Below are 5,768 nucleotides of genomic sequence, written 5' to 3' on the forward strand. Positions count from 1 at the left end.
TTAATAAATTTTATGCAAAAATATCCATCTTATAAAGGTATATTTTAAATGTTTTTATATTTGAATTATAGCTCAACAATTACGGTAAGTATCTTTTAAATGTCCATTTATTTTTGTAAAATAAGATTACTAATGCTTTTAATTCAGTTAAGTTTTTAATTTTTATTTTAAGATTAGTTTTACAGTTTTTATCTCAATCCCGTAAGAGCCGTTACAACTGGCGGTAAACTTAGTAAAGTATAGTAATAATACTCAGGAAAAAACTAATGAACCTCATGCACTTTTACGAATTTTTAAAATCATAAATTATAAAGAGGTATTCATTATCAAGATAGTTCTTTGTACGTACGTAACGCGTTGAAATACTTTTATTCACTTGCACAATTTTTACTAATGATCAAGAAAATTGATGTCAGGTCTGTTGTTACTTATAATATGTTCTTTTTTTTTAAAACCTCATACGACCAAGAAGAATTCTATAAAATTAAGGTTGACGATGTAAAGTTGAAAAGAGGAGAAAAGAAGAAAAAAGGCAGTTGAAGGTGAAGAGTATCAGTTGTCCTCCGCATATACAAAGAAAATTGCTGTTTTTCTGAACGTAAGAAAATCAGACATCCTCGGCCTTGTAAATAGTAACCATATTCCAAGATTTTATGGACCGTTTTATGAGTCCATTTTTAAATAGTTCTTCATTCCATTGTTAAAGTAAGCTGTTTACTAAAAGTTTTGTGAACATGTGTATTTTTTATTTTATATGTAATAATGTTCAAATAACTATGAATTGTTTGATTGTTTGTTCTTTTTAACGTCTAAATAAAATAATAATTGCAGTATAATGAACTTGTGATCATTTATTATGCAAGGCACCAAACTAATACAGTTCCTAATGAAAGGTAGAAAAACCAAAATAAATTTAGTTTCTGTTCAGCAAAAGTGACACAACTCAAAAACCATAGGTATTTTGGGTTATGGTAACGGTTTAAAGTTTTTGATATTGAATAAGTCGTAATAGTTATCAGTTCACAGCAGATAACAGTACATGTTCCACAACCTAGCCTTTCTAAAATAACTGATGTTTGATTTCACAAAATAGGTAAAGTCTATTTTTCATGCTCTGAAAAGTTGGGTTTTTTTAAGTTGTGACATTATTCTTGCCGGTGTGCGATATGTTTATATCTTAAAGAAGAATACATTTAAAAGAGTAACACGTTTATGAAAGCGCATTTACTTAATCTTTAAAATGCCACTTACTCCATAATTTTAAAAAATAAACGGCGTTACAATACACGAGAAAAACATTGGTCTTACGAAAAAAGCTCAATGTTTTTTTTTTTTAAACAGCCGTATTTTAATGGTAACAGGTAATACTGAATGCTAATAAACGTGTCAGGTTTTCTATGAAATGAAAATAATAACCTAATAATTATATTACTTTTAAAGATTTTACATAATTAAATCTAAAAGCATGCAAATTTAATTAATTGCAGTCTCGAAGTAAAAATCTAAGTGGTTAAGGAAAGAATATAAATTGAAAAGCCAAAATTTTTGGCAAAAACTTTATAAATTATACATAATTTTTAAATAAAAAAATTTTCATTGCACAGTAACTTTTAGAATACACAGTAATGATTAGACAATACTTCCAAACTTTGAAGTTCATAGTATTAACTTTAATAACATTAATCGAAAAAAAATATAACAGCCTACTTAATATGTATAGCCAACAGTTGTGTTCTGCAGTGATTCATAGAAATATAAAACTGTTTGATAATATTGCTATTTTAAAATGAAAACTATACTTTCCTTCTTTTGTTGTTGTTTGAAATCCCGAATTTCAAATGTGACATATTAAATATATATGAATCGATAACAGAGTTTCCATCATCTAAAATATTACACTATTGCTTAACAGGAAAGCAAAGAATGACTGACATTTTTCAAGTTATTACGATGATGATTCTTAAAACTGGAGAAATCTTTCTCTGCTACCAAAGAACTCAAGGAAATAAATTCCTTGTTAAGGTTACTGAGGCCGAATGGAAATATTATTTGAAGTAATTCATCTTTCAAAAGACTTTTGTACGGATGAATATTCTTTTTACATTTTAAGAAATGTTTATATTAAAAATTATACTAAAATTATTAATTTCGTGATTGGTCACTTTTCCTGTCTTTAAACCATATCTCTGATAAGTGAACTAACAACACAGACATTTAAACATGTCTTTGGTCAATACCCCACTGATCATAACAACATGCCAACGGGTAGAATGGGGTTTCAAAGAGTTTGGAAAATGGTCCAACCACATTAACATTACCTATTACAATCACACCCAATAAGATGATTGTCAAATCTCATTTACTATATGGACAGTGTTAGAGAATCACTTATTTCCCTCGTTGGGTAGTGGGAATCAATGACAATTTCAACTTTTACACTCAACAGAATATAAAAATCTCACTAGTTGTGTCAAAAACATTGGTATGGTAGTACACACTTTGGAGTGAGATTAACGAAAAAGTATTGTCTATAATAACTAGACGGCATAATACGGGATACGGGATAATGTCCTATTCTGACGGCTAAATCGACTGAGCCCATTGCCATATTTTAATTACTTATTTTAAACAGTGTTTGCGGATGCATTGATCTGTTTGTTCACACACTATGGAGTGAGACTTACGATAATGTCTATTCTGACGGCTACATCGACTGAGCCCATTGCCATATTTTTATCACTTATTTTAACAGTGTTTGCGAATGCATTGATCTGTTTGTTCACAAACGCTAACGGAGTGAGATTTACGATAATGTTAGCTCTGACGGTCACACCTTGTAGCTGATTTTTATAATCTTACTGATTTTGTGGACTGGGTGAGTAATAGATGGATCAGTATTTCTAACCTTACTGAATTAGAATCCTTTATATTAATAATATCATATGTCCTTAAAAATTTCATCTCTAATGGTAAAATTTACTTGGGTCATTGTCAGTATATCACTTATTAGTTGTGGTATGTAGATTGTTGAGTTTTAATAAATTTTCACACTGAGAATAGACGAATCGATATTGTAAAATCCACTTAGTTAACTGTCACAATATCACTAAATATGTATACAGTGTCAGCGTTTCATCATCGTATGCACTCGGGGACCTGGAGAAGTCAATTACACTGAAAAACACATCCATATCAATAATTATCATACGCTCACTGATAATATCATCCGTTTGTTAGTGTGTTAGTTCCCTTACTTTTGAAAGGAAAACTATGATGTCATCGTTTTTTGTTACGATTTTTACGTTTATATTAATGATCACTAATAAATGTAAATAATTGTAAGTGGCATTTTGTCTTCATATCGTATAAAAAACTAATTCTTTCTTATTGCTTTGGCAACGTATACTACACAAACGTGAACGGAATAATAAGTTGGAATATATAGTAGCAGGTAAAATTTGACTGGTCATTCAGGCAAGGCCAGGTAGCTATAGATGGTATGTGACGGTGTGCAAATTACTAATCTATCCATCCACTGACCCTGTCCACATAATATGTGTGACTGTGACAATCAGCTAAGACGGCGTGACTGTCAGAACTGACATTATCGCAATATGATTTGTAATTATGTACTGAGTCTGGGATTTTTTATTCTGTCTGTATTTTTTTAATCCGACTATTTTATGTAAAATTGTAAACTGTAGGAATGATTACCGTAAGTTTACAAACAAAATAACTGGAGTGTTTTTTTGCTGTTTTAAGCTCGATTGAGATATAAGGCGAAGGTAAGTTTGAGATGATAATGTATGCCACTGAATATTTGGCTGAGCGTAAGAAAAAATGTGTACATTGGTTTTTAGAGTAATCATTATAGCAAGGTGTAAATTGCAAAGTAAATAAATTTTTTAAAAACTGAGTTCAATAAAACTGCTGAATTTGTATTTCTTGATCTAATGCAGTGTCACGGATATATGAATTCTTGCAATTATTGATTTACAGTCTGTCTATCAGTCTACAGGAAATCTAGGGAGTAAATATTTCTATAGACTTAAAATTATACATGTTAGCTTAGCAAAGCCTGTTACGCTGCCATTAGTGTGGGGAGCTGCTACCTTGTATTAAGTTAAATCGTGTTCAAAGTTTTACACTAATTATTTGGGATTTACGGTATTAATCGTGTATTATAGTTTAAGTTACATTAATTTGTATAAACTTGCCATAACTCTCATGAGTAATGAAGTCAATAATTTTAGGACTTATAAAAAGGAGTACCATCTGTTTTAACTAGTAATAATGTTTTAAGTTTAATTGAAATAAGAAAATACTGTATTTATTGCATCTGCTGTTGTTTTTACACATTGAAATATAAACCGAAAATACTTTTCATGTTTGCTCCTTGTTAGTTTTTGATCGAACCCTTTTGAACAATTGAAATACTGCAATTTTAAAATCTTGCGTTGAAATGACATTTTGTTTATTAACTAATGGTATAAAAATATTTTCGTTACCCTCCATATTTATTACTTTCTTGTGATATAAATAATAATACAATTATAAATCTAGCCATTTTAAATTTAATAAATAAAGAAGACTGGATTAAGAATTATTGTATATGCTATACTCATAGTAGGGTAGTTGAATTCTGTTAATACATTTTTGAATTTATTCTTGATTAATGTTATGTTATTGAAAGATTTCCATAACTTTTGTTGTTGTATTAAGACACGAAGCTTAGAAATTGCGTTTGTCCTAAGAGGACCTTTGCTCTGCTCCCAGACTAACAGCATACTCTGTTTGTGTATTGTTAGGGGTAGCGACTGCCTCCTATCGAGATTTATTAGGTAGAATTTAGGGTATTATTCTCAGTCATGTCCTCTCAGAAGAAGGGGAATCCAGTTCTGAACGAACCTCTGTAGTAAAAACAGGTAGTGTGTGACATGCGCTTATGTCTAGGCTAGTAAGAAGCGTTGACTGGGAACCTCACCAACACCAACAGGCATCTTCCGCAGTAGACTAGAGCTATCGAACCACCTTTACACGGTCAGTGATGTCCCACTCCTGGATATCCATAAGGTTGCTAAGATTTAAGTGATATATCGCTTTTGACCGTGCTCAGTGTGGTTTTAACTGGAAGGTAAAAACCATTCAGGATTGAACGCTATTGGGGAACATATTCCGTAACTTAGTAAAGCTTCATTGTATAGCCTTACAAAAGACTGCTACATTGGAAAGAACAAAATTTGTTGAAACGAGCAAAAATTTCGAAGCTTACATTTAAAAGATAAAATATATCTGTATCCTTGCAAAAGTTTGAACACCATGCGTCTTGAAACCCTATATGTTATAAAAAAATTACAAGATTAAAGGTAATCTGTATTGTTTAACATCTCTGAAAACCCTTTTTTATCTATGTTTAGATATTTTGTAAAAGTATGAGATAAAAATGTCAAACGAATGGGCATGACCACCATTTAGAAACAATTTTTAAAGGGCTGATGAAGAAAACAAATCACAGCATAATTAATTTCTGTTTTCATAAAAAGTTTCTTTGGAATCGGTTAAAGATTTCGGTTGTCAACGTATCTAAACTTCCGTGTTACTTTGAATAAAAGTCCGCCAAATACACAAAGAAAGGTATAAATTATTATTTTCATAGAATGGGTTTAGGTATCTGAGGATCACGTTAGGCTAATTATAGTATTTGCGAATATTATACCTAATAGATGTCTGTCATTTATAAATTTATTGAAATATAACTTCCTTTGAAA

This window comes from Homalodisca vitripennis, chromosome 4 (genome assembly GCF_021130785.1).
Source record: "Homalodisca vitripennis isolate AUS2020 chromosome 4, UT_GWSS_2.1, whole genome shotgun sequence".
In the NCBI taxonomy this organism is placed as follows: Eukaryota; Metazoa; Arthropoda; class Insecta; order Hemiptera; family Cicadellidae; genus Homalodisca; species Homalodisca vitripennis.